We start from the raw sequence: 12,988 nt of genomic DNA on the forward strand, positions 1-12,988 counted from the left end.
AAAGAGGTTTTGCAGGAGGGAACTGTTGAGGGTGTCAAACGTTTCTGCAAGTTTAAGTAAAGTAAGGACTGAAGTATCCCTGGGTGTGGGAACGTGGAGGGCACTAGTGACATGGTCAGACCAATTTGGGAGGAATATAGGTGGAAACCCTGTTGAAATGGATATGGGACTGTGTGGGAGGAGAGTATAGCTCATTATCTCAATAAGTTTAACTGCGAGTTGAAAAAAGAGTGATAAGGCAGAAGCTAGTGGGTGAGCTGCAAAGGAAGGGGAAGAAAGAACTCCATTGTAAATGTGGACAAGATGCAGACATACCTAAATCCTGATGGGAATGGCTTTGAAGATAGAGCAATGAGTGTGACCCTTTAGACCCTTAAGGAGCACGTGATTCCGTTAGCCTTGGTCAGTCAGAGGCCTGTGAAACCAGGACAAGGAGGCAGACAATTTTTTAACGTTTAGAGTTTTTGTAGTGAGAAGTTGGTGTCCCCATCTAACGTCTTCTATTTTCTCTGCAAAGCAGGAAGAAAAGTTAACTGCAAAGAGTCAATGAGGTGAAGGTGATAGCAGAGATGTAGAGAGCTAAACAAGCAACAGAAGTGAGGCCATGCAAATGATGTCCCCAATTCCAACAGTGAGTATACTTTGGCTCAGGATGTATCATGGATTAGAGATGATTTTGTCCAGGTCAACAGAGCCTAGCCAGAGTGATGTTCTGCTTTCTACAATTACCATACTTGCACCCTTCTACGTCACATAAAGTCATAGACCCTGTAGTAAATAGAACTTCCTTTCTCCACTTGTCTCCTCGGAGGGACCAAATGAATGAAACCCACTCTTGATCCAGAAGTCTTGGGAGAAGGATCAGAGGAGGATTCATCCCCAACCTTGGTGCAGAGGATTTTGGGGCGCTACTTCTGTGCCCAGCCTTGGTCATTTAGAAACCCTTAGAGAGCCAACTCACAGCCTTTCCAGTAGCAAAAAGCCAAGTAACTGGAATGGTGGTCATTCCGGCCAAATCCTGGCCCCCAGAAGGTCATGACAATTGCATCCACCCTAAGTCACCCTGTCCTGGAAGCAAAGCCCCAGTGGCACAAGATCCAACTATGGAGCCAGAAGCTGAAGATTCAGAGGAAGAACAACGGCCAGCAGTTCTGTTCTCTTTTTGTTCACAACTTCCAAATAAAGAGACCCTTTTTCCTTCTCTAATGTCATTGTTGAGGGTTTAATTTCATGAAAGCCTACAGGGGGTCTCAGGAGAATTAAAGCGGGCTCCGTGTAAATGACTCAAGTGAACACAAAAGTCAGTCGGCAACACACAGCGAAGAGGCTCAAAGGAGGCAGACAAGGGGGCCCACAGGCAGCCGGGGAGGTGCGGTAGCCTTGTGCAGGCCCTGAGTCTCAGTCTGGCTGTGCACCAGGCCTCCCTGAGGAGCTATTCAGTAGAAGGGCCTGGTCCCACCTGACCTCATCAATCAGAATCTCAGGGGGTAGGGCCCTTAGACTACACTGATACACTCCTGACCTTGAGAACCTGGGGTCAAGGCCTGACCATGCCCTGCAAACCAGAAACGCAGTGTCATTGATGACCAGACTTGACAGGCTCCAAGATGCTGACTCATAGCTCACAAGGACGATGAACAAAGCCCAAATGCCAGCTTACTCATTGCAAACGGTTGCACTGCCTGACCAGTGCATTCTCTCCCCATTGGCTAGCAAACACAGGAAGCCAATGCTTTCAGACATTGCTGGAGGAGCCAGTGGCATCAGGCTCTAGCGTGTTCTTGTTCACAACTGACAGAAGCCCATAAGGCAGTCCAGACATTCCACAGGAAAGCATGCCTCTGGGCCGCACCATTTTCTGTGCTCCTATTGGCTGCCAAGGCTCCCTTCTGATGGACATGGCCTTCATGTACATTCAGGAGTGATGTCTAAGCTTTCTGGGCCACTGCCCCTTGTAGGTGACTTTGTGTCTTCTGCTCCTTTTGATGGGTTAACGTCTTAGTTGAGGACTCAAGGAGCCATTATATTCCCCTGACATCCAAATTCTTGGAGACATTTCACATTCCAAGTGTAGTGCTCCATCCCCATTTCACAGGTAAGGAACAGAGGCCACCCTGGGTAGGTGTCAGTTCCAGAGCCAAATGGCTTCCTCCTAAGAAAGGCTGAGGTCTGAGCTAAGCAGGTGCTGGTGGAGATGGAAAAGCAGTAAGAGGCTGGATCACATCAAAGAGAGGGAGGATGACGGCTTCCAGCTTGGAAACTGGGTCGGTGGAGTGATACTGACAAGACTGGGATGGCAGGAGAGTGTGCAGGCGGTTGGTGAGTGGTGAGGAAGGCTGTGCTGCCCCTCAATCAACCGAACAATCAGCACATTCACTGAGGACCATGCTGGGACTGCTAGCGGGGTGTGGAAGGGGACAAATGATGTGTGCCTGTTCTGACAAAGCTTTCAGAGCACAAAGGGCCTATGATTAACCCTGTCAGTTTATGACTGTTGTGTACCTGTTTCTGGTGAGAACTCATCTGGGCTGTGCTGATAGGACAAGAAAGAGCTCACAGCTGACTATGGCAGTCTCTCTGTGGCTCAGGCATCCCTGTGGAGGGACTCACCTTGCCAGCATCATGTCAACTATCATTCAAGACTCTGACTTGCAGCTTAAGCTGGCTTAATCCAGAAAGAGAATGGAAGATTTCATATAGTAGAAAAGTCTCCATGTAGGTCTTCCAGTTTCAGGTCCGGCTGGATCCAGAGGCTCAGACCCAATCCTCTGGACCTGTTTTCTCTCTCTCACTCTTTGATCCTCTCTCTGGTATACTTCTTAGCTTTGTTTTCCCTCTGTACTATACTCGCTCTCAGCACACTCTCCCCACATGCACTCCAGAAACTCCAGCTTGACAGCAAGTCCAGAAAGAGAGTTCTTTCCTCTATACAACCTCACAGTAGACCCAGAATGGACTTTGCCCATAGACCAATCCCTGAACCAATTACTGTGGCCAAAGGAAATCCGATGCACTGATTTGCCAGGCCTGGGTCCATGTCCACCCAATGCACCTGGACTCAGAGTGGGGCTAGAGTAAATTCCCGAGGAAAAAGGTGTTCTGCTGCCAGAAAAGGGAGGTGAATGTTGGGCAGGCAATGGATGCCTACTATTGTAACAAGCAAAGAGCCCTGTCTAGGTCCAAGGCGAGAGAGATGATAGTCAGAAACCCTCTGGGCCCAGGACCGCACCCTAGGAACCCACCTCCGTCTTTACAGTGAGGCTGCTCTGCTAGCACCTATAGGCTTCACCTCTCAGTAGAAAAGACCCCAAAGATTTTATGGGTGGAGTGTTTGTTAAGGAAGAAAACATGGAAAGCTGAAAAAGATGGGAGAGGGCTTCTCCCAGCAATCTTAGTCCCATTAAAAATTACAGCAAGAAGGAGCTGGTTTGCCAGAATAAGGTCAGTATCAGAAAGAGGCACAGGTGGGGGTCATTTGGGGCAAAGGAGAAAGGAAGTTTCTGATAAAGCAGGTCTGTAGGGGAGGAAGAAGAACGATGACAAGGGGAAAGAAATGCCATGGAGGAAAACCAGAGAAATAGGGCTGGGTTATGGGTGCAGCCTTTTCAGAATAATGAAAACAGAAAACTTTCTGAGACCTCACTGCCTCACAGCAAGGAACCGCATGGCTCAGACTGCACACCTGGATTTTCCATCAATTCCCCTTTGGCTTGTGAATAGCAGACCACAGGACGGAGAATGAGATGAGAGCTAGGAAAAGCTAGGTTAGTGCTGGGACAGCTCCACTTCCCATCTAGGGCCAGCATGGGCCCCTCCAGGAAGCCTGCCCTACACACACACTGTTCCCCAACCCTGGTGAGCCTTCCTCTCCTCTCAGTTCCTAAGCCTTCCCCAGTTTCTCTATTACATCCACATTTCACAGAAAATGGTCTTTCCTGCTCTACTGGGTCTTAGAAGACCGGTTCACAATACTGTGTAGTTCAGAACTAACTAGGGGTAACTGTTAAAAATACAGATCCTCGGGCCCACCCTTGGAAATTGCGATTTGACAAGGCTAGGGTGGGCCCCAGGCAACTGTATTCTCAACAGGCTCCTTGGGATCTGCTGAAGTAGAGCCACGTCAGAGAACCACTGTCTTACCTGGATTGCTAAAGCTGAGAGGGAACTTCTCCTCTATGAAATGACAGCTGTCGACTAGAACCTGGGCCAGCACACTGTGTCCTGCAGGCCCAACCCAGCCTGCTACTTGTTTTTTTAATCAATAAAGCTTTACTGGAACACGGCCACACCCATTCGTTTACTTGTCTTCTGCCACTTCTTCCACAGTATCATGGCAGAAGTCATGTGGGCCAGAAAGAAAAAAATAATTTACTCTCCAACACTTTCCAGAGAAAGTTTGCCTCCTCCTGAATTAGAAGGTAATCTCTGAGGTCCAGAAATGTATCTCTCTCTTAGTCAGAGATTTGGAACCCAAAGAAACTGCTTTTTCCTCTTTTTGTCCAGTGGTCTCACTGCCGCCCTGTGGCTTGGGATGTGTGGAGGGCATTTGTTGTTTCCTCTACTCAGAATCCATCATCATTCTTCAGAAAACATCATTCTTCTTAACCGTGGGGGAACTCCTGGCCCTCATTGGATAAGATCTCAATATAACTGTCAATCAAAACACCCCGCCCTCTCCTTGGGCATGGGACCCAAGCTGAGCCAATTCTGTGTTCACTTACTGCAATTTAAATCTTGAGCTGAGAAAAGAGCCATTGACAGCCATTAGGTCTCCTTCCTTTCACCACGGAGCCGGAAGGGAGACCGCTTCCAGGTCCCTGCAGTTGCCCTGGTTATCTGTCCCTCGGACAGCCAATTTCTCAGCCTTTTCTGTGATTCTATGGGTAGCCCCATCTCCTCCTAAAATATTCCTTTTGATAGCAAATTAGACAGAATTGAAACCAGGTGTTTACACCCCAGAAAAGCCCAGCGGATGCCAAATGCAGGGATTGGATTAGGTCATGAGACATGGATCTGCCCATTTCACAGATGGACACACGGCCTCCAGGGAGGAAAAGAGGCAGTCAGGACAAGAATCCAGACCTCTGTCCTGTTCCCATAATTCCTCCTATCCCAATGTCACCCTTGATCATTCATAGTCAATAGCATTGGGCAGCATCAATCCCAAAATACAGGCATCATTTTAGAAATTAATAAATATGTAAGGAGGAGCCCTCCTCACACAGAGAGCAGTGATGACAACTCTATAGAAAGAATGATTCCCAACGAGAGCTGTGTGTGTATGTCACGTAATATCAGGAATTAAAAAGTGTCAAAAGATCAAGTGGGAGGAACATTAAATATGAATGGGATGAAAGACACATTTCTGTGCATGGAATAATGACTTTAATGAGTTTCCTCACCCAAGTCACGGCATCATAAAGTACAAAAGCTGGGAAAGGGATTGAGGAGGGGAACAGGGAGTGCAGGGGAGGCTTTGTGTGTGAAAGCGAGATGAGCAGGTAGGTAGGGGAGGAAAAGACAAGAGCTGAAAGAACTGTCAGGGTGAGTTCTGGGCCCTGATGAAAGTCGTCAGATTCCCAGGAGGTGTCTATGGGCACAGAGCAGCAGGACCTCCGGCCCCAGGTCAGCTGACAGTCCCCGGAGCCCCACAGAGTCACACTATGACTCAACCCTCGCCCCAGCCCACCTGGACAGAGGTAGTGTGGGTGCCAACCAGTTGGCAAAGCACCTCTGCTGACCTTGGCCACCCAGGGTAACCAGATGGTAGCCATGCTTGGAAGCGGTGGTTTCCTCGGTGGGGAGGAGCAACTACACACATGCTATGGTCAGAATGCCTGTGTCCCTCCCAAAATTCATGTCAGAATCGTAACCCCCAACGTAATGGTATGGTCAAGCGGGGCCTTTGGGAGGGGATTAGGTCATGGGGGTGCAGCCCTCATGAATGGAATTGGTGACCCTATTTAAAGAGGTCCCAGAGAGAACCCTGACCCCTTGCTGTGAGGCCACAGCGAGAAAGGGACATCTGTGAACAAGGAAGTGGGTCCTCACCAAACACTGAACCTGCGGGAGGCTTGGTCTTGGACTTCCAGACTCCAGAACTATGAGAAATAAATTTCTGTTGCTCATAAACTACCCAGGCTATGGTATTTTGCTGTAGCACCCTGTACAGACCGAGATAACACAGAAGGACATAACATAAGCTTTAAAGGCAGACAAACCCTAGCCACCAATCGTGGGGCTGTCACCTCCCAGCTGTGAGGCTCAGAGCAGACAATTTAACATTCCTTCAACTTGAGCTTCCTCACCTGTGAGGTGGGATGCTGTATTTTCCTCACAGTGCTGTTGGAGGATTAAGTGAGAGGACACACAGAAGCCTGGTCATGAAGATGTCCAGTAACCATCAGTCCTCTTGCCCTCACCCTCCCTCAGGCCTTGCACTCAGTGGCCATCCAGGAAGTAGTTGTTTCCAATGTTATTCAGAGTCCACTATCTTGTGCCATATTCACAGTAGCTCAGGAGACCAGGAAAGCTTGAGTGTCTGTTCACACCGGCGACAGAAAGCCACCATGGCAGGCTGGTGGTGAGGAAAGATGTCTACCTTTGTCCAGCCTCCCGCTGACCCAGGTGAAGCTGAAGTCAGTGCATGGTAGGCCCATGCAGAGCCAGCCCAGAGCCCAGAGTGTAACAACTTGGAACAGGTGCATTTCCATGACAACCTTCTGCTTCCACAGTCATTGTCATCTTCCTCCTGCGTAAGAAAACCCCCCAAAATGCCCAGTCAACATCCATTGTCTTCTCAGCCTCCAGCACTCAGAAGCGAGGCCTGCAGCACTGCAGGCATGGCCGAGTTCCATGGAGCTCATCAGGCAGTCCACGAGAGGCAGAGACGAAAGTTCCTGCCTCATCTGCATCATCAAGCTGACATGCCAGGAAAATTGTAACAGTAATAACGATAGAAAGGCTTAAATGGTACTAACTGTGAACCAAGAACTCTGCATATAATAACTTACTTAATCCTTACAGTAACTGTGCTAGATAGATATTATTACGCCCATTTTATAGAAAAAGAAACTGAGGCACAGAAATGTTAAGGAACATACCCCAGGTCATATGGCTAGTAAGTGGCAGAGATGGATTCCAACCTGGGTCACCTGGTTCTAAAGTTCATGTTTCTAACTCTGAAGAACTTCATGGAAATAAGCCTATCAGAAGAGGGAGCTGGTCAGAAGAAGGCTGGGAGGTAGTGGGTGGTAAGTACCATTTAGAAAGAAAGCAGAGTGTGAAGCCCAAGGAGCCTTTTGTTTGCCATCACAGATGCCACTCAGGAGAGGCAGCGCAGGGACTGGCGCTTCAGCAGATGACACAGTCCTAGAGCCTTTGCTACATATCAGGTTGTTCTTATTGTCCCCTATTTCTCTGCAATGACCAACAGCAAAGCAGTTAACAAGGAAGGCCTGTGGCTTACCAACGAAGGAAGTCATGGGGCCACCATAACCTGTCTTGCAGCCCAGCTTGGTGGGGTGTTAGGGAGGGATGCCACAGATGTCCATACCCCACCCAGGAGCCAGGGCAGGTTCGGCTGGGGCACCAGATAGACTTCAGAACTGGGGCAGGAGACCCACGTCAGATCTGGATCCCAGCTGTAATAATAATTTATACGTATCATTGTAATCATTTGTTTCGCATCCCCCGATTGGCTCTATGTGAGAAAGTGAGTGAAACTATGTCTGTCTTGTTCAGTTCACATCCGCAGCTGCTGGCTTAGAGCCTGGTGTACAGTAGGTACTCAATAAGTATGTATTACATCAATGAGCAAAGAAAATAAGTATAAGCCAGGGTTTCTCAACCACAGCACTATTGGCATCTGGGGCTGGATAATTCTTTGTTTTTAGAGGCCTGAACTGTGCACTGTAAGTTGTTTCAGCAGAGTCCCTGGCCTCTGCACGTTAGATGCCAGTAGGACTCCCTCCTCGACGTAAGAAGCAAAAATGTCCCCTGGGGGGCAAAACTGCCCCCCAGCTGGGAATGACTAATATAAACCAATATCCTTGGCCAATGCCACTAATTGAAAGAGAGAAGCCAAATTTAATCTGCATATGCAACAGGCAGGAGGGAATCTGAGCCCTAAAAGCCAGGAGGGGCTGAGAGGAAGAAGGTGTGAAAGCCGGGGCAAGCCACTGAGCTCTCAGATGACTACCAAGTGCACCCTGCAGTTTGTCTCTTGGGTTGTAAGGCATGAGGGCGATTTGTGCTGACTTTAACATACAGAATAGGGTAGGTGGGAATGAAGGGGGTGATGGCAGCATCCGGGAAAGAGAGGCAAACCCAAGACCAGACACGAAGGCAGGACAAAAACAGCCCCAGGCATGGGCCTGAGAACAGATTGGGCAGCAGAAATCCCTGCGCAGTTCCCGAACAAGGAATCTTTTGACAGGTGGCCTTGCAACAGCGACCCTCTCTTGTCTCTACTTTGAAGGCTGCCCTGTGCAACGTGGCCTCACACCCAGGAGGCCCTCAGATCAAGGTGGTCTTGGCAGATCCGCCAGGAAGGATTAGACCGTGACATTACAGCTACATGACGGCCTCGTTCTTATTACACACACACTCGCCCTGTCTAAGCTTGCGAACTCTGATTTGTTTATTTCTGAAAAACTGTCTCCACCAAGACACCAAGCTGGGCTGCGAGAGATAGCACTGACTCAGCCATTTCCCTATCCTCAGCATAAAAGGATCTAAAAAGAATAATTTAAGCTTCTCTGGAGTGAGATCATTTAATGAATCTTCTCGATGCTAAGAGGTTTTATATGCCTTTTTAAAAACCCTTCCCCAAGCACGGAGCTATGATATTACCTTGGAGAGCAGAGAGATGAAGTGATACACGTATGCACGGCACACAGGAGGAAGGAGGTGGTTTCCTTGGCAACAACATCCATGTTCTGGCTTCCCTCGGCTAAATTGGAATATATTGACATATCTGCTTTGGGCGCCTCTATTGCAAAGGGAAATGAGTGGTTTTCTATTCAGGCACTCTCAGAACTGCGGGCCGGCAGCTGGGGAGCGATGTTCTGTGAGTTCGATGCATCTGAATGGGGCAAGGCCGTTAGCAAGCTGGCAGAAGTCCCCAGCCTTCCTTTGCAAAACCAAACCATCATTTCCTCAGCCAAGAGAAAATGAAAGCAGCGAACACATGAGGTTCGACTGGCCGGACAGATAGGCTAGGACTCTGTCTCACACAGTCTTTCTATGGCCACTGCTCTGTAGCTTTCCAAACACACCCAGCTCGATAGATCAGACTCCAAAAGTCTACTCATGATGTGTTTAAAATGGAGAGTGGTTGTAAGAAAAACATAGACCTATTGAAAAAAGGTCCTCAAATCTGATCTGCTCAAAATCCTTGACAATAAGGAGGCAGCTATGCCCCCAAAGCACAGTGCCTGGCACCCAGGAGGATGTTAACATCATGTTTGTGGAATTGGACTTGGACTCAGGCTGACCTCGGTTTTGGCCCTGGCTTCACTATTAACATTCCGCATGACGTTGCACATGTTCCATAAACCCTCTGGCCTCAGTTTCCTCCTCTCTAAAGCAGAGACAAGCATCCCTTCCTATAGAATTGTTGTGAAGATTAAATGGGGTGACCTGTAAAATGCCTGGCATGAAGGAGGCATTCCGTTATGGTTACTTTTCCCCACCAAGAAACAAGGAGCATTCTGCTTCTTTCAGATAGGTGAAATTTACAGAAAAGAACAGTGTCTTAGGGAGAGCAGGAACAACCTCACCCAAGGAGCCGAACTCTTTTCCATTTTTATTTACAGGGTGCTTTTGGAGAGCTGAGACAGCCTAGGCTGGGAAGTGTCTGGATTGGGAGGTCAGAAGGGTCAGCTCAGTCATAACCACAGAACCAGCCACAAGCTTCAGGGTAAATGGGACAAGGAGATAGCGAGGGGCTGAGGTCTCAGCAGGCCAGTGGCAGGTAGCACCGCAGAGACCAATGGCAGCATCAGCCATCAGCCTGGGACAAGGAGGGGATGCTGAAAGGGCAGGGAGGTGAGGTCTGCTGGGGAGGAGGACCAGCCCCACACATCAGGAACACAGTCTTTATAATCGGCTCTCTATTTAAAGACCCTCACAGAAGATTGTACACTACGTTTTCTTGCAATAGCTCATACCTGCCACTCCTAAGAAGGTCTTTCATAGGACTCAGTTAGAATAGTTGCTTCAATGTAAACACATCAGGACCAAGGATTTCCCATTAGAAGCATAGACTTTAGAACTAATTCCTAGACTGTCATTCTTTCTAAAAAGCCTTATGAATACAAAACAGCATTTCAGTTCTATTTCTAATATTTATTTGTGTGCCTTTGGGGGAAAAAAGTCTTTTCTAAGCCTTGTACTTGTGCTCTACACAATGACTGTCCTTCCTAAAGTCACAGGACAGTAGTGAGAGTAAAATTAAAAGGCAGGCAGCATAGTGAGTGGGAACACACCATCTGTGTCTTTATATCATATGTGTTTATCTCTTCCGAGCATCTGTGAAAGAGAGGTTTGCTACTTAGCTGAAGAATGTACAAGCTCAGGCCCTTTCCCCCTGGGAAGGTAAAAAATAAATAAATAAATAAATAAATAAAAAACACAATAATAATTCAAAAGATCCTCTAGAAAAATAAACTTCTACTGCTCACTTTCTGAAAAAAGAACATCACTAAGGGATATTTGTTCTGCAAATTTTAAAATGCATTCTAAAGCTACAATAATTAAAACAGTGTGGTACCAGCAAAAAAAAAAAAAAATTAGCAGAGGGAACAGTGAGGCAGACTCAATACATAATATGTTTAAACTTTAATACACTTTTAAGATAGAATTTCATGTCATTATGGGAAATATGGACTATTCAGTGAATTATGGCTTGAGGATAACTGACCAACCCACTAGGGAGCAACTTTAAACTCTATCCCTACCTCACACCACATTTTTTTTTTTTTTGAGACAGAATCTCACTCTGTCGTCCAGGCTGGAGTACAGTGGCGCAATCTCGGCTCACCACAAGCTCCACCTCCCAGGTTCACGCCATTCTCCTGCCTCAGCCTCCCAAGTAGCTGGGAGTACAGGCACCCACCACCACACCCGACTAATTTTTTGTATTTTTAGTAGAGATGGGATTTCACCATGTTAGCCAGGATGGTCTTGATCTCCTGACCTGTGATCCGCCTGCCTCAGCCTCCCAAAGTGCTGGGATTACAGGCGTGAGCCACTGGGCCTGGCCCCTCCCACTATTTTTTTTTTTTTTTTTTTTTGAGACAGAGTTTCACTCTGTTGCCCAGGCTGGAGTGCAGTGGCATGATCTTGGCTCACTGCAAGCTCCACCTTCCAGGTTTATGCCATTCCCCTGCCTCAGCCTCCCAAGTAGCTGGAACTACAGGCACCTGCCACCATGCCCCGCTAATTTTTTTTGTATTTTTAGTAGAGACGGAGTTTCACTGTGTTAGCCAGGATGGTCTTGATCTCCTGACCTTGTGATCCACCCACCTTGGCCTCCCAAGGTGCTGGGATTACTGGCATGAGCTACCACACCCAGCCCACACCACACTTTAAAATAAATTCCAGGCCAGGCACAGTGGCTCACACCTGTAATTCCAACACTTTGGGAGGCCAAGGGAAGATGATTACCTGTGGCCAGGAGTTCAAGACCAGCCTGGGCAACAAAGCAAGATCCTGTCTGTAGAAAAAATTTAAAATGTACCCAGGTATGGTGGCACAGGCCTGTAGTCCCAATTACTGGGGAGGCTGAAGTGGGAGGATCACCTGAGCCCAGAAGTTTGAGGCTGCAGTAAGCTGCAATTGTGCCACAGCACTCCAGCCTGGGCAACAGAGCAAGACCTCATCTCAAAAATATAAAATAAAATAAAATTCCAGATAGGTTAAATATTTTAAAAATAGAGTATTAAAAGGAAATATGAAGTAAGATTCACATTATCTTTAAGTTGTATGCCAGACATCTTTTATGCCCCATGTCGCACCCTCTCAGCTCCTCTTTTTGTTTCACCACCCCAGCCATGCCACATCTCCCTCTCTCTCTGCTCCCAGCTTCTCTGGCCCACCTCTTTGGGATAGCTGCTGTCAGTGACCAACTCTGCCATTCTGCTGTGCACACAATACTGGGAGTGCAAGGACTCCACATCCACCAGGGCAGCCTTTGATCCTTGTGAAATAAAAATCTTCTTCCCTCTGCCAGGGAGCCAATTCTGAGGCATGTTCTCCAAAGTTCCTGACAGGACCCCAGCATGACTGAGCCCTATTTCCCCTGTGTTGTCCCCCCCTCATGTCCTGTCTCCCTCTTTGAAGCCTCCCACTCCTCTTCCCTGGGAGCCAATCACAAAATAAACTCTGCAGATAGACCTTTGTCACAGGTTCTGCTCTTTGGGGGACCCAAGCTAAGATGGGTAGGAAAGACCTAAGTATCGAGCTAAATTGACAAAACATGAAGAGAAAGGTCAATAGGTTTACTTTCTTCAAAATGTAAAACTTCTGTACATCAAAATATTTCACATATATTCTTCCCTTTCCTTCCAAAACAATTTAGGCTAGAAGCCACCAGGTGGGATTAAGCAAGGTTGGCTCTAATACAGTGGTGGCAAGGGTGTCCCTAGGGCAATGGCAGTGATAAGGGGATTGGTTACATACAAGGCATTGATCAAATGACCAAATATATTACAGATGATGAGATGGGAGCCAGCTTTTTCACTGTCACAGAAGACAGTTATAACAATGGCCTGGTGTGGTGGCTCAAGCCTGTAATCTCAGTGCTTTGGGAGGCCAAGGCAGGTGAATCACCTAAGCTCAGGAGTTCGAGACTAGCCTGGTAAACATGGTAAAAACTCATCTCTACTAAAAATACAAAACTTAGCCAGGTGTGGTGGTGGATGCCTGTAGTTCCAGCTACTTGGGAGGCTGAGACAGGAGAATTTCTTGAACCCGGGAGGCAGAT

At 47.7% G+C, this 12,988-nt stretch overlaps 1 long non-coding RNA gene across 1 annotated transcript; it reads right to left on the reverse strand.

Moving 5' to 3' along the window:
• Nucleotides 1-5,272: 5,272 nt before the first annotated feature.
• LOC112631805 lies at nt 5,273-9,429 on the reverse strand. Its single transcript, XR_003121198.1, has 2 exons — nt 8,854-9,429; nt 5,273-7,643 (listed from the first exon to the last, which is right to left on the reverse strand). It is a non-coding gene; the product is annotated as an uncharacterized LOC112631805 (long non-coding RNA).
• Nucleotides 9,430-12,988: the final 3,559 nt, after the last annotated feature.

This window comes from Theropithecus gelada, chromosome 9 (assembly GCF_003255815.1).
Source record: "Theropithecus gelada isolate Dixy chromosome 9, Tgel_1.0, whole genome shotgun sequence".
NCBI classification, from domain to species: Eukaryota; Metazoa; Chordata; class Mammalia; order Primates; family Cercopithecidae; genus Theropithecus; species Theropithecus gelada.